General features: G+C 41.7%; 1 long non-coding RNA gene across 1 annotated transcript; it reads left to right on the top strand.

Annotated features, from left to right (window-relative positions):
* Nucleotides 1–9,186: 9,186 nt before the first annotated feature.
* LOC142768664 (uncharacterized) lies at nucleotides 9,187–17,501 on the top strand. The gene is made up of 3 exons (XR_012885379.1): nucleotides 9,187–10,162; nucleotides 13,213–13,316; nucleotides 16,409–17,501. It is a non-coding gene; the product is annotated as an uncharacterized LOC142768664 (long non-coding RNA).
* Nucleotides 17,502–22,503: the final 5,002 nt, after the last annotated feature.

Below are 22,503 nucleotides of genomic sequence, written 5' to 3' on the forward strand. Positions count from 1 at the left end.
CTGTGTTTGAAAGAGTTTGACTGAGTCGACACATGAGCCAGTTTGCCGACCTAAGGTGTGGAACTCTACATGCGGGAATCACTGCGCGATGATGCTAAGCACTTTTACAGGTGTAATGATAACGGAGCTTCCTTTGATTTTTTATGTTATTTTTTCAGCTTTGTGCACCAACGAGTGACTCTGGCAGCACCACGGTATACCTGGGCAGTCCAATGTTTTCGTACGGGATTATATCTAATTCGTCGAAAGTTCTTACAATGGGCGAGCTGAACGATACACTTGCTCTAAAGGTCAGTACTTGCACGGTGTCTCTCCTGTCTGTTTTTATGCACATGACAATGCAAGTTGGTTGGGCAGTATATAGGAAAAAAATACAGCATATCCGCGGTCTGAATGATGATGATTGAGGCGAAGTGACCGTTCGTCCACCCGTCAGTGCATCCATCCGTCCTTCGAATCATGTTCGAGAATGCAGACGGCGTGCGGGTAACCCCGACAAGACGCGTTCCAAGGAAGATGAGCACAAGCGTATTCAACGCGACCGCCGCTCTGCTTCGTTCATGCCCCACCAACGATCCACCACGTACGGCAACTATTCAGGAGACTGAGAGAGACAGTTGTTCTCCGCGTACTCAGGCAAAGCGCGCGCAGCAGCCAATCAGAGAAGCACTTTGATGAGTAGCGGAAGAGTAATTCCCTGTGGGTAATGAGACGAGAAAATGTGATTCATTTCTTTTACCTTCTTTTCTTTCTCGTCTCTTCTTCTCTCGCCTAGGCGTGACACGCGAAAGGGTTAACCCAAAAGTAGCTTCGCCCCTAAAAATGTGCGACGGAAGGCTTCTTGAAAATGCGTGACATGGCCTGCGTATTGAGTCGCATGAGATTGATCTCGCTTTCTATTAGTTGAACAAGAGAACTCTATGAATAGTTTTTTATTGTTTTCGGTACAACCTTAATTAAAAGCAACAGAAATTGCAGTCATATTCCCTGTTTCATAGGGAGTGTTAGGCTTCTCCGAAAATCGTGACATGGCGTGCGTATTGAATCCCGTCTGTCCAATCTCGACTTCAATTAGTTAAACAAGAAAACTACAAGTCTAGTTTGCTTAATGTTGTTGGTAGAATCCTAATGAAAAGCAACAGAGAATGCAGTCAGGTCTCCTCTTTTAGAAGAGACTGTACATTAGAATGTTCTAGGTGTATTAGAGTAATTGAAAGATAAATGAAAAGAAAGTAAAGTATGTGAAGAGATAACATATCAGAGACCAATACTGTAACCTTCAGACAAGCGCTACAACTTCTGTCATTTAGCCTACGGCGGTGGTCATCCAATCGAGAATTTTATCGCGAATTTTTGTGGATCTGAATCGGTGAGGGTAGGCGCCCCACCGTCATAACGCCGAGTGTGAAACACATTGCGCAACACTCGGCTTCTCTATCGTCCTTCAATAAAACATGCTGGTTTTCAGTGAAGTTCTGTTAATAAAGAAACGTGTCTTTGACATAGTCTTTATTTTGTTTGGCCACATGCCTTGGGAGATTCGCTGCTGTAATCTAATAGACTCATCTCCTGCGACAGTGGTTATCGATACCATATTTTCCCAAATGTAGAGATATATTGGTTTCACACTTTTGATGCATTCCACCTATTAGATAAAGTTCCATTTTTTGAAGGTGGGCGCAAAGTGAAAAAATCTATTGAAAGCCTGATCTCTGCAAATGTTAGTCTAGAGAAGTATGACGAGATTGTGAATTACGGGACCGAGCGGTTAGAGCTTCTCTATCGAGGCGTGGGTGGAGCGAGAGACTGAAGCGATGCCAGCTTTGGCGACGAGAAAGGCCACGATCCAGAGCGTTCTGTCTGCATCGCGGTTCCCGCATGCGAAGCCACGCAGTTTTATCCTTTCTTCGTGCGGCCAGCTTAGTAACACCAGCCCTGCAATGCACCGTTTCTGCCCTGTAGCACTTTGCGCGACTTCAAATGGCATCGAATGAAATATCGAGAATAACGAATACGAATACTGAGCGACAATTTATAGGTTGTATGCTGTGAAGTCTGAGTCATCACCGTGCAAATGATTGGCTATCTGACAATGATTGAAGTGGTTGCCGCTCAGGTGCCCATATTGACTAGAAACCAGAGCGTTCTTATCGTAGCTCGTCGCTCGGGCTCCTCGAACCACGCTGCTGTCCACTTTTACATTGTCTGCTGCAGCACTAAGTGTGCAAAGAACACGCCAGGAGTCTTATCAAACGAGGAACGCGAGAAAAAAATTGTGGCTGACGTAGGTGAACTAAGGTGCGCGTTGAACAGCTCCACGTATCGAAGTTTTGTGAAGCCTTCGTTTATGGTGACCGTGATAGTGTTGCATGAAGGAACCAGGTACACGAGTGCTTCCATCGCGCAACAATATAGTGGTTTTGCAAATGATTTCGGTGGAAACCCGCAAGTGAGTGGGAGGGTTAAGAAAGGGAAAGAAGACAACAACCTGTCTGTAGAATGAAACCACAAGAAAATGCAAAGAATTTTTGAGAAATGAAAGCGTATTAGTTGCCGAAAGTTGTGTCCTGGTCCGAGTTTCGAAACCGGGACTAACGCCTTTCTGGGGTGGTTATCTCAATTGGCAAAACAACCCCCCGGAAGAGCTTTGGTCTCAGGTGCGATCCCTGGACCAAGATTCAATTTGTGGCAACTAAGAAGCTTTTCTTACTGGTAAATCCGCAGGGATTTCCTTCTGGCTTCATGCTTTAAAGAAATAGTTGTATTTTTTGCCTTTCCTAGCGCAGTGGTATCGAGGCGTACAACGCCAACATTCTCGATATATCATAGCTTCCAGAGTGATCGTGTATGCCGTGTTAAGAAGGCTGCCAGAGGAAGAGCACTGTCAAGGGCAATGGTTGCCTAGCGGCTATTGACAAGATTGGTTCAAGAATAAAAGAACTGGTGTAAAGGTATAGACGGATGTTCCAGTTAGCATCGCAATCAGATTTACACAACGTCATTCATGACATTTTATTTTCAACCAAAAAAATGTATGTTTCTGAAGGTTGTTAATACAGATTACAATCTAAGTCGTGAGCGAAATCGTGAACGCTTGGCCCCACTTCCAAATATTTCGCCTTTGTAAAATGAATATGGGAGGTTCAGAAATGTAGAATAGATTCCTTGGGAATCGTGAAATAAAGGGGAGAAGCTGGTGGTCTGTCTCGTATGTTGCTATATGAGAAATAGATGCAGCTGCAATGTATATCGTCATAGCTTGCTTCTTTGATCGTAACCCTCTGCTGCACTTACACATTCTGTTAACTAAGATAACCGAATAACATAAATTATTATATTTCGTCACTTACAGTTCGCCTACGCGACACGGACCTTCGGAGAATTGCGTGCACGTACGGCGTGGCTTCTGTACAACGTGCACAATCTGGGCATCGGCAACCAATGCGGCGATCGTCCGTTTTACGTTATTCGTCAGTTTTGTTACTCCCTGAAGGGCTCCTCAAATGTTGGGTGCCAGGGCAGCAACTTTTTCATTAATTAAACATGTATATATAGCTAATGAATCAATGAATGTGGCTACGAACAAATGGAGAACAAGGTCGGGAGTTCTTCCGATATGGGGTGATCTATCTATCTATCTATCTATCTATCTATCTATCTATCTATCTATCTATATATCTATCTATCTATCTATCTATCTATCTATTTATCTATCTATCTATCCATCCATCTATTCATCTATCTGTGTCATACAAAACAGAGCGCACTCAGGGGAAATTTTGCACGATTTCACATAGCTGCTACCAATGTAATAAAACATGTATATTTATCAAACCCAATATTAACCTTTCCCCTGCCTTGTACCTGTGCCGAAAATAGCACTATTGTTTTAAAAATTTCATATTAGCATTTCCAAACATGTCACTTGCCTACCTGTAAGTGCTGTTGAAGACGTGCTAAAGCAGCTGCCAAACTTTCCCGACATCATGAAGTGAGCTTCAATGATTGTTTTTCTGATTTTGTGTCTTCTGTTCGCCAAAGTAGTCATTTCTCTGAAGTCTTGATTATATACACAAATAAAGCGCTATTGAGCGAGATTCTCCTCGATTGCAAACAAAAGATTGTGCATCCATTTGCCCAATGTAAAATGCACCGCAGGTAAAGGGAATCCTGTGCACTAATCGTGAACCTTACACTCGACAAGTTTTTCAATGTGCCTGACACCACATGCTTCATCTCTGGCGTTTCTTTTACAACCCGGCAATTTGACTAAATATCACTTTTCTACACAAGCCTACCAGTTCTTTGGGTGCCAAGAAATGCACTTGCATACCATTCTGGGAAGCCACTTTTCTCAATCAATGCGCTAAACTGTGCATGTATACGGTGGCACTAACAGAGGATTCTTATTTCTGTCATTTAACTTAAGTGTGCTGTTGTTCTCTTTTAGGCAGCGCTCTATCTCAGTTGACAAGATCCCCTTAGGATAACCACTCTTTTTTAAGCCCTTTCTTTGCAGTCTCAAATTTTGGCCTGTTCTGCACTGACACAATAATTTATTCGCCTTCAACAAGCAGAACTTTGTAATGCATCATTTCATAAGTTTTGTGTGATTACATTCAAACGGCAAGATAGGTTTACCACTGCGTGTCTTGTCCACTCAGCACACGTGCTCTAATTAAGCACTGATTTCAAAGTATAGGAACTGCAGCCAGTTGTCCACCGTGAATTCGACGGTGGCTGCTAGACCGTTATGTAACGGTTGAAAAATAAGAACAAACGCTGTGCATACCAGAAACCATGCTAGTGTCGACAGTAATGCACAAAAGGTAGTATGTTAGGTTTGACTTATTCGGTGCTCTAACATGTCACATCAACACTTGTGTCACCGCCCTCAATAATTTATTTGCCATGCCCTCTGGGTGCCGATTCAGTTCAAAAATAACAGCTTGTCCTGTTGTAATCGTGATTGTGTGCGTAGAAAAAGTTCTTAACGATTTAGAGTTCGATGTACTCTACTATGGGAGAGCAGAAAGCCGTCCCGTGGGCCTTACGTTGCACGTGCAACATAACTATCGCAATACCAAAGTTCGCGAATGACAGTTTCGGTCTTGACTTTCGCACAGCTACCACTGGTTAGCGTGTAGAATTTTATTGTCTTGCACTCTCTTTATAAGTGACAGTGCTTTGCGGTATTCACAATTTTTATACTACTTTTCCGCAATAATCTTCCGCGAAATCGGCAAAACTTACAATCAATTTTTCCATTTACAAATACATGAAAGCATCCCTTAACATTGAATTATTTTATGTGCTGGTGAACACAGAACTGTGTAGCGTCATTTTCATGATGCGAATAAGGTAAGGAAAAAGGCGTTGCCTATTGGTGACAAACAAATCTCTAGAGAAACTGTGACTCAGTTACCAAATGGGTGAGTCGGAAATGCTGATCGCTATTCCACGAATGAAACATGGCATTGCTGGCATGACTGCATTTGACATTTTTTCCACTCTTGACATGCACGACGTCACCATCTGGCAGCCATGCAGTGCAGTACTGATTTGAAGTGTTACATAAATCATTGTGCTAAGCAGGTAGAAGCGAGAATCGCATACTTTCGTGCCGATAATGAAATTACGTTACACAGCTTGTGATTTTCAAAAAAAAACAAAACGTGGAAAGCTATAGTCTGAAAAGACGTAGGACTACATATCATTCCCCAAAGACCGGAGCTATGGCTTACGTGTGCAGTTTTTCTAGAAACCGGAGAGCACGATAGCATCAGTTTTCCCGGCGGCTGTAGTTATGAAAGTTGACCACAGCTGTCATCAGCTTCGTAACGTCACACTCGTTGTTCCAGTTTTGATACCACCTCTCAACCCTATCACTAATTTTCAGCGGAAACCACACTTGCAGTGTTCGAGAAGCTTGAGATCTATAGTTGATTGTTTTGTTAGGATAGCGCCCACATCGCGAACATTACAGATTATTCTGAAACCAACGGGGGGGCTACGGATAACGGAAGAATATTCGATGGCACGTGTATATATGCTGATGCATTTTACCGCTTGTCAGTTGATCGAGAGTCGACGGTCTGTTCACTGTTATTGGTGTTACAGTGTCCTGCTGTAATCCAACGTTCCGTTTACGAGCCACAACTTCAGACAAACAAACAGTTTCATCTGAACGTACAGTCTGTTGCTTCCTCCACGTCGCAACCCAATGACAATATCATAAGACTAAGTTCTAAATTTCTCACGCAAGCAAACACTCTAAGACTGTTATAAAATATACAAACTTTTGGGTTATTTTCACAAAGTTTCCGTCATCACACTTTCCACACCCTTAATGCCTCGTATCAGTCGTTTTCGTCCAAGAATTATGTGCAAAAATCACAACTTTAGTCTGTGCCGACGTACTTATCACTTTAACTGCAGAAACGCAATCTTTCTCATCAATATTCAGGTAGCGTTTCACAAAAATGTTGACGTGTAAATTTGTAGTTATTACGTAATGTATCTTCAAAATGACTTTTTTGTGTAAAGATTCTGGCTCAGATTACGTCAGTGCTATGTAGACTTTTAAAGTAAATATATTCTTTTCGCACAATGATTTCCCCACCGATAAGGAAATAATACATTTTCTATATGAATATTATTGCCGCTAACCAGTATCGAGGCTATGAACCAGTTTTCCTATAGGTGACAACAGTTTTAACAGTCGATACGCACCGACAACGCTACTATTGTCTTAGCAGCAGTTTTGATTTCCGCAACTGGGCTCACTACTCTTCATTCTTATTGATACTGTAACCTCTATTAGCGCTGAAAAAAAGTTTGGGCTATATAGTTTTTCCAATTCAATGTCGATCCATTTGAGTAGGCAGGTCTCAATGATGGCAAGAATATGCATGACCATCACTTCGCGGGAGATGACAACATTCCCTTGAACCTCGCTGTCAATAGTCTGTACTGAAAATGTCTGTAAAATGCACATATTTATTCTTGACTAATGTTCTGGATGGGTATGAGCTATTGAAATGTTGCATTATCATCGTTATTATCATCATCACCTCTTGCTCCACATGAACAACTCTTCTCCCTTATTATGTTTCATGCGAAACCAACTGTGCAACGTACCTAGCAGGTAAACACCCGACTACTTCCGCAGCTTAACTTGTTGGAACGTGAGTGAGCTAGTCGGCTGAGCAAATGGGCAGCATTATGGTCACGTTTCGAACCAGGCAGAGATAGAAGCAAGGGTCTGTTTTTTTGTCAGAGCTGTTCCTTGTTGCTCATGAATGCGATATCAGTTTTGGACTTATGCACTGTGCTTACAGTAATGATCTGTGTGCTTGCCTGGAACTAGATGACACAAAAATCCACTTTGATTGAATGAAATAAGAAACCGCCGTGAACTAAATATCTCTTTTTTAGAGCCATTAGGAGCTCCGAGCTACAAATTACCTTCCTTTTTGACTAGGAGTGGGTACGCGCTATCTGGACTGACTTGCCGGCCTGACATACTTATCATTCAATAGCCGATGTTTATTTGCTATCAGCGCACTTTCTTGCCGTGGTACCAATTGGCACCTGATATATTTGTGCCCTCCCTGTGGTGTGTTGTGGCGTCTCTCATAATCATATAGTGGTTTTGGTGCGTTAAACCCCACATATTAATCAATGCGGTGCGTCGTGTTCTGTTTCTTCTAGTTTGGATTGCCTTGTGGCGCCTGGTACGGCACCGATGTGCACAGGCCTGTGTATCATGGTGTATATATATGTAAATAAAAGAGTTGGTAACGAGCAATCGCACGAGGCGCACGTGTACAACAGCGATCTGCGTCTCGTCGTGTGGTGGCACTGCGGCGTTCACGTCGGCTGCGTCGGTGGGCTGCGTTCTTCGTATTGTGTCTTGATGCCGGGGCGGCCAAGACGCAATAATACATTCCCCTTATCTATGAGGGGATAATAAGAAATGCATTGAATTGAGTTTTTAAGAAGGAGTAAGGAGCCATCTGGCGGCGCCACTTACACTCGTCGACAAGTTTATCCGTTGGCACTGGTTTATGTGGTGCACAAAATTATGGCAGACTTCTCCATCATTGCGAGTGGGCTAAATTTGCCATGAGTTCGACAAATGAAAGAACAATGACCTTGGTGTTTAATGTGAATGGTTATTATGGCTGCTCAGAGGCTCCGGGACCTAGTGTCCGTAGAAGCGTGCACAATATTTAGTCAAATATTGACAGGAGAGCCTGCTCTAATTAAAAATGTAGCTCTCATCGAATTTTAGCATTGAGCCGTTGTTCATGTGTTAGCCATCCTCAAGTCAATACTGGTACCTTACAACGGTTACCATTGTGTAAAACATTGAAGCCTACTAATACTTGTTCCACAGTTGCAAGGTGAGACATTCTTACTAGAGTACAATTAAACATGTAACCGCTATATAAAATGGCCATCAAACTGCGAATGGCTCCACTCGCAACTGAGTCTATTCTCAGTTCAGCTGTAATATACGTATACGTATTAAGCATGCGCATTGGGCATGGCCACACAGGCAGCTCAAGATATGCTGGATAAGAGGAATGCCAAAGTTCAAAGAACAACCACCTTCACGCAGAACTACATGTGTGTAACCTGCACACATTTTTTTACAACATTAAAAAAGAGACTCGACCTCCGAATACCCCTGTTTTGGATGACTATACTTAATGGCTGCTCCACTGCGTTATTCGAAAGATGAATTAAGGTAACTAGGACAACGCCTTATAACAAGATTGTTGCTGTATACAAGATGCCTAAAAGGATTTAGTCTTCAATACGCATGACATAGTTTTCGTTTCCGTCAAACAATGCATTTGAAACTCGCAACGACGTGATTATGTGGGGACTACGTGTGGCGGTTCGTTTTCAGGTCCTGGCTCTGTCGACTGCAAAAGTAGCTCAACCGCTTTCTGGTAACAACTGTTGCGGGAACACATCAACACTCGAGTCGACTTTTACCGAAAATATAGTGTAGGGATACCTGATAATGGGTAAGCTATTTCGGAGCTAATCGCATACTTTATTAGGTGCTTAACTAGTAATAGCACCACCAGCTTGGTGCCTCTATTGAATACAGTCCATGAGACGCCAGCATCCGGTGTACAACCACAAATTCGGATTCTAGAAAAGGGCGATAGTGGTAGTTTGCTTTAAAATTATGCTGCCTGCTCTAAGAAATACACAGCACCGCCCTGGCCATTCTTTTTTTTTTTGAGTATTGACAAGGACATGAGCTACCTTGCTTTCTTTTGTGATGCGGTGTGTTCCCGTGGCCGCCTGTAAATTACACGCCAGCATTTTCGTTTTGTTTTAGGAATAGAAGTTGTTCCTTTATTATATTATGAGCCCAATTGTCGCCTTCAACTTGACTTCCCTAGAAAGTATGTTTTAATTAAATGGTGTCGCCCATCGGAAGTATGAAAAGCGGTAGATTTCACGTCATGATTTGCTGACGTCTACTCGATGAACTCAGGCTCATCTATATACTCCTGCGTAAACTTGCGTTTCATGTATGTAGGCTGCACTGTTACTATGTTCTGTAGACGGGCGTATTTAGGCGCAGATTGAAGGCTATGTTTGCTGTTCATAAGTGGCTCTGCTTATGCTAACCTAGCGAGTATTCGTTATGCCGTTATGCCGCGCGTTTAAAAATTTTGGATGTTTAAGGCAGAGCGTAAAGATGTTTTAGGCGTTTTTAGAGTGTTGTATAGCGTGTTGTCTTGAAAGGGCCAGTGTAATAAAACGCTTGACGTGTTCTTACAGCGTTGACAGATGACAATCTTTATTGTGTCGTGCCTCCATGACCACTGATGGGGCTGGTGACCACTTCAATGCAGGTTATGCTCTTTCAATGACGCTGGTGTCTCGATCTCCTGACATAATGCTAGGACTTTTATGTAGGGTTGACCACTAGGTAAACGATGTGCTTTAGCCCCTTCTTTGCAGCGTATTGTGGCCGCATGTCTTCTCTAGATGACCTTCAGAAGCAATGTTCTCAAAATACGTTGCGTAGTGAAGTTTGTCTAAAGGCATGCACGTTCTTCTTTCACAGAGGAGTCTGCATTCGCATCTAGCATCGCGAAGCCTCCTAAGTCAGACTCCGGAATTTCGCGTAAGTGTCCCTTTTAATGCATGACGCTTTTTATAGAAATGTAAAGTAAATAACAAAAATACTGACTTGCTAAAATCGTAGTTATTGTAGAAGTTAAGGTGTCTCAGCCCAAGTAAGCGGTGAGGCCCCGTTTCAGCCGTTACCAAAATAAGGTAAAGTGACACAAAATTCCATTTGAAGTCAGGCAGTCAAAATAACTCGCACAATGAACTCATCCTTTGCAGTGAGGAAAAGACACGCACCAATTGATTGTTAAATATGATAAAAAATGTTAAACGAGATTGATATATGTGCTTCACCTCTGTGTCCCTTGTTATATCTATATCTATATATATATATATATATATATATATATATATATATATATATATATATATATATATATATAAGTGTGTGTGTGTGTGTTATTTTATGACCCTGAATTTCGAAAATATACAAATTGTCGTTTAACAGGTCAAAGAGGTCATTGAATTTCAGCTGGTTGAAGACATAAGTACATGAGGATGCTACTTTTCAAGGCCCTTTCAACGAAAACAAACTTTGTGGCGCATATATACCAGGATCTTGCGGATATTCTGGTTTCGAATATTTGGTGCTTCGATGAAACATAAGCGAACTCATCGGAAATTTTCCGACAATGTAGCGAGCAGAAGAGTAACTTGCAAAGCAACACTTTAGATTTATTCTACTATTCTGACGAATACGCGGGCATTTAATCACCATTAGAGGGAAGGTATTAGGGAAGAGAACAGTAACATATCTCCCGCTCGCAGTTCTCATGCACCTGCTTCCACACTCAAAAGAAAACGGTTCCTCCAAAGCATAAAGGTAGAAACTACGAAGTCGCCTTCCGAATTGTCCAGTAATTCGTTTGTAAGTGAGCGCTGCAGCAGTGGCTTCATCGTCTTCCACGTCATTAAAATGTTGGCACCATAGCCATTTTTACGGCAGCCAAGAATCATTTCGGAACATGTGACCTGAACAAGTATTTCCATAACTTGTGTCTAGGAACTATCCCATAGTCGCGTGCTGACTCTGGTGCATGTGATTCCTTGTTTCTTTTTGTGTTTCTGTTTGTTATGTTTTCATACGTATCGCTAACCATGCTTGAACGAACACTCTGAAGCAAGAAAATAGTAAATCTTTAAACACATAATAATCATTGAATGTACGTCCTTTACTGGCAATATGCGGCACCAAAACGTTATCTTCGGTTGTAAAGGTGTCTAAGAATTAGTTTAAAACTTCATGCTTGTACTTTTAGGTAATTTTCAGCACTTTTAAATCATTCACTCATAAATTGTGCAAAAATATTTCGCAAAACAGTTTTTCTTGAAGCACCGTATTTTTGACGGTTCGTTTAATGTTTCCTTATTCTCTTCAGCTTCAGAGCCCTCTGATTCGTAAGTTATCATTTTCACAGTAGCTCTATTTTTTTTGTGACTTCCAAGGGTAAAAATTTTAATAACACGGCTCAGACAAACAACGAGAACAGGAGATGTACTAACAAGTTGAATTGTCTTTACGTTTACCGAACCATGTTTTCTACCATCTTTGACAAAGTCTGTCGCACATACCAACTTTCGGTCGATTGCTTGTAACGAATGGTAACACTCGACACTATAGCGGAACCAATGATAGCTGTGAACTGTAAGTCGGAATAACTACAACAAATGTTGTTAAAAACATCTCCGAGAAATAGTAAGCTAGATGAATTTTTTTATCATAAGGAGTTTGAGCTAGTTGTCAGCTTTTCGGCCAAGGCTTTCCGCAGTAACGTTATATGCTGTGAAGTTAAGAAAACGAAACTGCCTGGTTATTGAGGTGGCCAGTTTTTATATGGTACAGCACATATAACATGACAATCTTACAAATGACGCCACGGCAAGCTCATGCGTTTTAGTCGACATACATACTTATAGCCGTAATGCTGGCTTAGTGGATAAAGTGCCCGCAGTTTCTGGCTCGAAATCTCCTGGTTTCACTCCAGCCCATGGTAGATTTCCGGATGTAGGCAAAATGCCAGAAACCAGTTTGATATGCAATTTCAGTGAACGAGCTAGGAGTGCCGAAGACCGATGTTACCTGGAGTTGATTTGGGATATAAACCACATCAGTTTGCCTAACTGGGCGGGTTGGTGAGCAACACGAAGCCAAAATAAACTTACTTTCAGAAGAGAAGACATTCGAATTGGCAATCAGTATGCTATGTTATCTTGAATAATAATAATAATAATAATAATAATAATAATAATAATAATAATAATAATAATAATAATAATAATAATAATAATAATAATAATAATAATAATAATAATAATAATAATAATAATAATATCGAACTATTTATATCACTTTTTATTGTTTTTATCATTATTATGGCGTGGACATTCCAGAACAATTTTGACGCGAGGAATTTTTCTTAACGCGCACCTCATGCTCGTACCTTGTGGTGAACGTGGTAGCTTTATGTGGCTACGCTGATTTCCTACAAGCTCAGCTCAAAACACACGTCAAGGCGCTCAATTTTTCTCCATGAGGAAGTCATTTTCAACTGAGTGTAGAGCTTTATGGCATCAGAGCACGTACATTTGGTTCTCTGGCAGCAGTCTTAGACAGCATTGCCTGTGTATTCTTAGCCAGTAACACTTACGCAAGATCGGTTCACTTTATGCAGTCGTGGCAGTCTCGTTTGTGAGTAACAACTACGGCGAGGTGAGTTTATTTTCGTATTTTCGCCACGAATGTCATAGCTACGGTGTTATTTCCTAAACGTTTTCTGTGTAGCACTTTCACAAAGTTACTCGTAACAATACTACAAAGCATTGTTATGCAATATGGAATTGTACATAATCAAGTTCAAAATAATGTTTGCAGAGTATTCACTGAACCTACTAGGACCATGTTTACATGCCTGGCAGTCCATAGGTTAGACATTAAGTGTTAATTACTTGCTTAGAACAAATTAATTTTGTCATACGTCTTTTTTATGGCGTGTAAATGTTTTCACGTACTAATTTAAACAGAGCAGTAAACAAATTTCTGTGCAGTGAGTCTGATCGCCGGGAAATCTTACTGGCAGCGCTAATGTGTGTCAACCTGGTGGCTATGATAAGCCTTGCGGCTCTCTTCGTCATGGAATCCAGCAATGTTGGTGAGCAACGCTTCTTCGCTGCACACTCTCTGAGCATGTGACACGTGTAAACTCTGCGCCATTTCAACAAGTTTTAAGCATGGTCGGAAAACGCAGCTGATAGGTAGCCCAGTCTCCATAGAACACGCGATGGAAACATTATACTGCAGAACATTCAATTGATTGTGTGCGTAGTTTTCAAAATCAAATAGAAATGTTCAGCTGTTCTTGCTACAGTTCAGCTATTTTTTTTTGCTACAGGTGGCCATGTTGCCATTTTTTATTTAGCTGCACGTCATGAAATGACGATAAATATATGTACAAATGATGAACGCACAGACATATGTTGAAGAGTTGTAGATAACTATATAATCAGTTGTTCGGACTTGCGCAACAATGCCGACTGTAAAATGCCTATTAGCAACATCAGAAGCACTGATGCTCGCGAAGATACCGGCCCTGGACACTCCTACTTAAATGAACTTCAGCTGGTGGCAGCTAACCACAATTGACGTTAACCACACGTGACGGCTGTGTCAAAGGAGTACATGCGTAATGTTTATTAAGTTGGGTAGGCAGCACTGCAACCACTATTGACGTTTCACGAAGATTAGCGGCTACTTAAAAAGTAGATCTGAGACCTGGTGTAACTCTCTGGTAAAATGCTTGATTTTCACGCAGAATGCTTGTGTTCAATTTCAGCTGGGACCCTGACATTCAATCTTTGCATTCGTCGGGTCGGTGCTACCAATGTCGGGCGTTTCTTAGCGTTCGCGCCTTATAATTGGCCGTGTGTGTTCTCGTCGTTCCTGGGTAGATACCAAGTGTCAGTCTCCTGTGGCACATACCCGCATACAATTGGCACATACCCACCCGTGGGTATGTGCCACTGTGTGGCGAGAAGCGTGTGACAACGTACGCGACAGGATTGTCACAATATTCATGTCTTGATTAGTGCGTCATATTCGGCAAATCGTTTTACCCTCCTATGCTAATTTTGGTTCAAGTCAAGTTAAGGAGGTGATCATGAGAGCACGCACACATAAACAGCTAAAGAGATAGATAGATAGATAGATAGATAGATAGATAGATAGATAGATAGATAGATAGATAGATAGATAGATAGATAGATAGATAGATAGATAGATAGATAGATAGATAGATAGATAGATAGATAGATAGATAGATAGATACGCTGAAAGTCGCCGAAATTTGCTAATAGATACTTCGCATTTGAAAAAAAAAATGAACTGTGTATTCGCGTGCTTAACTGCGTAGGACGTCGAAAGACGAAAGTCTTCTGTCTGTAGGGGCTGCGTCAAATATAGACGCTATCTTACCGTAATATCAAGAAACGCAATATTTTTAAAACACAGAGCAACTGTTAGATGACAGCACCCTGTCCTGATAGCGAAGCGTAGAAAACACGCGCGTTCTTATTGACATTGTCGCAATGTAAGCGCTGCGTAATTAACACTGTGCTGATTCAGATCTTGCATCTGCGCATTTTCTAAATAAAGAAACATACTACGCATTACCAACGAATTGATGTTGCGCCTTAAATATGCTTAATAAATTCTTTTTGATGGACAATGTTCAAAAGAATGAACGCAGCTACTAGACCAAGATGAATGGGCTTTGAGCATGGGCTTCGAATTCCGCTGAGCAGGCGAATGATTCGGCACGCACCACCTGATAGATAGATAAATAGTGAGGCAGACAGCAAGACACACTAAAATTTTCGCGTTGAAGCATGCTCAAGGTGATGATCAGTGCTTACGAACGGAAGTGTCTCTTTTCCTCATGTTATCTTACTCCCTACGTACCTTACCTTCCCACGCACCCCTTAAAACGAAAACAGAAATAAAGAGCTTCAAACATGCGCTCAACTGCTCGTTTACTTGAAGTGTTCATAAAAGATTTGTGGGTTACTTGTGGGGCGAAAACACTCGGTCAAGCCATTTCATGTGTTCTTGAAAAGGTGTTGCGCCTCACTTTTAAACAAAATGCTTACGCAGAACAATGATGCACTCAAAGTGAATAGTCATGGAGTTATCCTTGATAACTGTAAACTAATATTCATCATCTGAATCTTTGATTGAATAAACTATTATTCTTTGGCAACAATAAACGGTATCTAACGAAAGTGCATCGAACATAGTTTTTGCATTTTTTGTTTCAAACAGCTGTGCAATAATCACGAAAAAAGTGAAAGCAACTAAACTGAACAAATACACTTGGTGGTAGTGCGAACCGAGTCCACAGGCTTCAAATCAAACTATGTGCGTGTGGCTCTGTAGATATGCTATCGCTGCGATGCGTCCCTCCCCCTATCATACACACAAGGCGTCATTCCCTGTGTGTATCCAACTGATAATAACTATCACCGCTGCTGGTGAATGGGGTGTATGCGAAGTCTCCTGTCGTTTTTTTAGATGGCATCATGTATCACATGAGTGACTTGTTCTGTGTTGTCTGAAAATTTCCAAATTCTTTTCGTACCATCAGCATTATATAATGGCACTACCGTGCGTTCCTCGTACGCGTAATAGTGCCCTTGTTGCGTAACGATTTAAACTTTGTGTATTGATTATATTACCAGGAATGTCATTTTAGTATTGTATTAACAACAAGTTTTCTTCGAAGACGAATTTGTGTTCTGTGGTATGTTATAAATACAAAAATTTAGAAGCAAGCAGCTGAAAATATGTCCTCATATGCACTCAAAGGGCATTGAGTCTGCTTGGGAGATACCCTCACTGTGAGACTACGGAAATGAGTAAATTTATCAAAGAGTATGTTTTCCTTTATCGATGTCCTATTGTTTCAAACAGATAACAGTGTGAAAAAAGGGAATTTTTTTTCTTTTCAACTGCTGTGTAGTAAAAGTATTATTAGTTGAAAGAAATAAAGCGCTTTTGTAACTCAAATGGAAGACGACCAAACTAGTCAATCTAAATTTCTGGATTCGGCCGTCAATGAAGGAAGCAGTTCGTCAGTGTCATTTGTTTGCTAGTTTCCAAGGTTTTCTAAGATATTGTATGGTGTGATTAACGGAATCGAGAATATCCGAGACTGGGGCAGGTGCTAGATTCCTGTCTGTTTTGTCACAGTTATGGGTGATGCGGGAGACACCATTACGAATGAACTCGATGAGCAGAAGCGTACCACAAAAATCGAAGAAACTGTCTCAAAGACGCCGCGAATGGGAGGAAGTTTAAGGGTCACGGTACAGCCAACGTCCACTGCAGCACCTACAGGTGGGTGCGCTTTTTATTTTATGGGGCAGGTGGTACAGTAAAAAATAGCCTACATAGTTACTGTACAATATTGAGTACAGCTATGTGCAACTTCTCTAGCGCATATATAAGCCAACCCTTAACCACTGAAGACTGAAGAGTGCATGTTCTCAAATCACAATCAATAGTATTTAAATCAATTACCCGTAAACGTTGAAGCTATCTCAAGATTTTGCAGCAAGCCTGGCCGTAATAAGCCTGGTATTAAAAAAAATTCAAGAATGAAAGAATTCGTACAACACATCGACAGTTCGCTTTCATAAGCCCAAGAGGCAACCCAAAGTGAATCTTTGCGTTTTCGTTTAGGGGCGAAGCATCTCTTCGTCTAACCTCATCATGCGTCACCCGTAACCGAGAGAAGAGACGAGAATGAAAAGAACAGTACAAAGAGTACCCCGAACAGTACAATAGAGGGGGCCGTCTTATAGAAGTACATTCAAACTGCAATAGAGTGAGGATTATCTAGACGGCGCTGTGCCACTACTTTTCAATTGGCTCCTGCGCGGGCTGTGTCTGGGTACGGGGAGAACGAGTGCCTTTCTTTTTCTGCTGGATAGCAGTTGTATGTGGTGGATCGCTGGTGAAGTATGGACGAAGGAGAGTGGCGGGCGCGTTTACGACGCTTGCGCTCTGCTTCTATGGCTCTCGTCTCGTCGGTGTTACCCGCACGCCGTCTGCATTCTCGAACGTGATCGGACGCATGGATGCATGCACGAACGGAAGGGAATGCACGGACGGATGGATGGACGAACTCTTCGCCCCACTCATCATCATTAACTTTATGCATAATATGCTGTAATTTTAAGGGTGCCCTGAAGAACATTTAGCAAGTCGTGGCACAACAATGAAGTTACATTACAATGGGAATGAAAACCGTTATCGTATTGAAACGAATATGGCGAACCACTGGCCCAACTTTCGCGTAGTTTCAATACACTCGCATGATTTTGTTCATTCGGGCTCCCAAAACTTGCATCCAAAGCCATACAAGAATTGGACAATTATTTTAATTTATACATAAAGTTTTATTGCCGGCTTTTGCACGATGAGTGCAATGCTATTAAAATTGCTAGTAGATTCCCTATTCTGAACAGGGCAAAGGCCATCACATGGGTACTCAATTTCTGGAGCTCCCATGGCACCATTCCAAAGCGTCTATGACGCCTATAGAGTTCGCTGTTGGTAGAGTTTGTGCTTTGACATAGAAACATAGTGACAGCGCAACAAAACACGACACACAGAAAGAGACAGACGAGGACAGGCGCAAATGGCACTTGTCGGGTTTTGGTGTACTCGCATTATGCTTTCAATGACGCCAATATTTGGGGTCAGCATATAGGTTATCCCCGGCATGAGTAGTACTTGGCTAAGCGGTTCACATACTCGGTGTGCAATATGAACATTTTTTTTTGCCGCGCTTTATCTACCTGCGTCCATTGGTTCCGCCAATAAAGCCACGTATTGACGTACCACCGCACCAGAGCAGATCAGACGCAGGGCGAGGAGCACTCGTCGAGGCGGAGGCACCCTCTCTCGCAGGCCGCTGCAGTGAGCCCTATGCTGGCAAAATGTTTTTTAGATTAGTTCATTATTGCGATTACATTTTGGCGACTCCTTTTAGAAAATTGGCCGCGTATGTGCGTGATTCCAGGAAGTACGATAATCGTCTATGGGGAGAGAGAGAGACAGAATAAAACATTTATTTGGCATGCTGTGCAAGGCGTTTGGCGATAACATTTTTGTGAGTGCCTGGTTCAATTTGAGCCCATTAGATGGCGCTAGCTATTCAGTCTGTCGGGTGTTCACATGGTTGTAGCTACGATGTTCTGGTCATTATGGTTTTGATAATCTCGCCGAAGCGATGTAGTCGCTATTGGCGCTCGCACTTTGGCTTATACTGACACGATGTCCGGGGGCACCGCAGCGCGGGTATCGTGAGTGTCTACGAATGAAGGGGGATTAACAAAAAACGCCGCAACCATAAAGCCTTCCTGGTGGGTAGTTAACTTTTCGTAAAGGTTTACGTTCTGTAAACACCCAAGCATGTGGAGATAATATCCGGTACCACGGTAACGCAAGTTTTATGCGTACAATCTAAAAACCCCTAATCGCGGTCTTGATGGGACTGAAGTCATTGCGGGCAGAGAACGCGCGGACGCCGTGCCATCGTGCACGAAAGGTGGCTTCGCCGCTGAACTGAACATCTGACGTCACTTTTCACCACGTGACAGCGCTCGCCGAATAGCGGCACGAGCAGCGGAACAAAAAAGTATGCGCAACACTGCTACCTAATTGTAGCACAGTTTTGCATTTTTAGAACAGAACTTTCAGTTTTAGCGAAGCGTGGGAAACATCCACTTTTTTGTTAATAGCGTCACATGGTCAGCGCAGTGTAATAAATAGTGCGATGTTTATTATGACATATCTATAAACTTTCTAAATAAAAACGCTCTACAAATACTTCCGTATTGATGTTGTGCCGGAAGTATGCGTGGTGTTAGCTTTTTTGTTCACAATGTTAACAAAAGTTAACGCAGTTACCAAGCAAAGTTACAAGGACTTAAAAGACAGGCCGATGAGCTTGCTCTCTGTTGTATATAAGCTTTTCAAAATGGCATTTGCTAACGGTAGGCTTTAAGCACGGGCTTAAACTTGCGCCAGGTCAGTGAATCGTTCGTCACGGATACAAACAGACAAAACGTCTAAAGTGTGTGAGTGAAAATATCCCAAGAATAGCTACCGTCTTTGATATACAATTTTAGACTTGGTGCGTTAATTTTAACTAGAGTTCAAACACAGCGAGCCTCGTTATGAACTCAAGCGCTTTATAGTGGGCTTAATTCCACCACATGAGATTTATGGATGAAATGAAATTTGGACCCTTCATGTGCTGCCCTGCCTACTGTTTAGATCTATTTTTTTCATTTCGTACAGTTTATTGGTGTTGCTATTTGACACTTTCACGTCCGCTATAGACCCTATCGCTCTTTATAAAAACAGGTGCTGGATGGCTTCCGGTTCTGTGTGCCGGCATGGCGTAGCAGTATTGGTGAGGAACGAAGCTATAACGAGTACCCAGGTCATTTTCAAGAGTTTCTCTCTGTGCATGGTCAAATGTTTCAAATACACTTTCCTTTAAGCTAGATACAACATTATAAGGATGAGTCCCTAAGTTTGAGCGCCTCCTTTTTACCCTAAAGTGGGAAAACATGCTCTCCTTACTCCAGTATACAACTTGAAAATCAATATTTCTCCTTCGCTGTTAAAGATTATTAAGTCAAGTGACCAGAAGTCTCTTGTGTAGCAACACGCACGGCTGCAGTAACTATGTTGAAACCAACCGAAAAGCCAAATTGTCATCACAGGCAAGGACCACTTCCTGGCCATTTTTAATGATTACTATTGTTTGTAGCAAAAGTGGCAAATCGCTATGCCTATGTAACAAGGGAGCTAATATATCGCTTTAGAACATGTATTCAAAACTTTTTATATATCGCCTAATTTTATTACAAGCACTCGCGATGCCAGAGTTGGCACCTGAAGACAACGTGGGATAAATAGTAAGAAACAACTTGACATTATTTGTGCGGTGTAGAGTGCGAGTGGATTTATCACTGATAATTTTAATATTGTAGCTTTTCAGGGTTCTGGTCCATCGTTAATCTATGCACCTCAAGTGGCATGATTACACTCGCAGTGAAGTGCGCAATACAGGTTACTAAGATTCTTGCAATGCCCAGAACAAGGGGAAATTGAATGAAGGTCTAAATAACGTATATATCCGCAACAAAAAAGAAGTAATCGCAAATATAAAGGTAAGAGTTGCTAAGAAAGTCACAGCATCTCCACAAAGTGAATGATGATGAGTGGGGCGAAGCTTCGCGGGCTCTCACCTCAACATCCGCCAGTCTTTGTGCGAGTTTCACCGTCACCTCTCGCATCCGTCTGTCTGTCCGTCTGCCTGTCTGTCCGTCCGAGCACCTACTATCGCTCTCATAACACACTAACCCCGCACGCAACACGCGCCGTCATGCCATCTAGTGATCAATTGACGTACTGTCAAAGCACAGAACTAGAATGAACCTAGATGACACCGTCAGTAGTGACAAAAGAACTCAGAAAAGTTTTAGAGGGAATTCAAGTAGGTAAAGTTGCTGGTGATCATCAGGTAACATCAGACCTGCTGAAAGGCGGAGAACAGAATGTGTTAGAAAAACTAGCCACACTGTTTACGAAGTGTCTCCTGACGGAGAGGGTACTAGAATCTTGAAAGAAGGCTAACATCACCTCGACACATAAGATAGGAGATGACAAGGACTTAAATGACAGGCCGATGAGCTTGCTGTCTGTTGTATATAAGCTTTTCAAAACGGCAATTGCTAACGGAATTTCAACATCATTATAATTCAATTAACCAAAGGAACAAGCAGGATTTCGGACAGGCTAAACAACAATTGACCACATTCATACTATCTCTCAGATAATAAAGAAATGCTCAGAATAGAGCCAGCCACTATACATAGCTTTAATAGATAAACGAGAAGACATGTGATTCAGTAGAAAAATCAGCAGTTATGCAGACACTGTGAAATTGGTGTGTTGACGAAGCAAATATAAACATCCTGGAAGTAATCTACAAATGATCAACTGTCATTATAGTACCTTATAAAGAAAGGGACAGAACACCAATAAAGAAGGGTGTTTTTATTCATATGTGGCCTTTAGTGTCCCGAAACCACCATATGAATATGAGAGACGCAGTAGTGGAGGGTTCCAGAAATTTGGACCTCCTTCAGTTCTTCAACGTGCACCCAAATCCAAGCACCCGGGCCTACAACATTTCCACTTCCATCGAAAATGCAGCCGCCACAGCGAGAATTCAATTTCGCTACCTGTGAGTCAGCATTCGAGTACCTTAGCCACTAGACCATCGTGGCGGGGAATCAAGAAGGGTATAAGACAAGGAGATAGAATCTCCCCAATGCTATTTAGCACATGCTTACAGGAGGATCTCAGAGACTTAGAATAGGAAGAGCTAAGGATGAGAGTTAATGGAGAGTACCTTAGTAACCCGCGCTTCGCCGATGACATTGCATTGCTAAATACCTCAAGGAACGAGTGGCAACTCATCATTCCTGAAAACAGAAGGAGAGCTGAAAGGTAGCTCTTAAAAGTAATCTGCACAAAATGAAATTAATGTACAAGAACCTCAAAGAACAGCGCTTCGAGATAGATAACAGTGCACTGATAGACTACACCTGCGTAGAACAGATAATGGTCACGGAGCCGAACCACGGGATTGAAGTAACTAGAAGAAGAAAATGGGGTGGAGCACAATCGGCAAGCACTTTCAAGTCATAACTAGTAGATTGCCGCCATCCCTAAGGAGGAAGGCATATGACAGCTGCATCTTGCCCAGTGGCGTCCAACTCTTTCACGAGTATAGGGGAGGGGGGGGCAAACCTACCTGATTCGTCAGCCGATATATATATATATATATATATATATATATATATATATATATATATATATATATATATATATATATATATATATATATATATATATTGACCCGTGTCTACATGTGGACAAAAACGATGATGGGGGGATTTAGCAGACACCAGGTAGTGGGCCTATGGCTTGACTCGAGAACGAAGAAGAAAATCTTGTGGCTCAGCTGTTTAGAACACGCTGCTTTCGCTGCCTCAAGGCGTACTTGCCCTTTGTTGGCGTTGTACTGCGACAATATATATATATATATATATATATATATATATATATATATATATATATATATATATATATATATATATATATATATATATATATATATATATATATGACGTATGAAGCGGTGGTTAGAAGTAGATGAGGAAGAAGAAGTGACAGTAGAATAAACATGACGTATG

Source organism: Rhipicephalus microplus, chromosome 8 (assembly GCF_043290135.1).
Source record: "Rhipicephalus microplus isolate Deutch F79 chromosome 8, USDA_Rmic, whole genome shotgun sequence".
Lineage (NCBI taxonomy): Eukaryota > Metazoa > Arthropoda > Arachnida > Ixodida > Ixodidae > Rhipicephalus > Rhipicephalus microplus.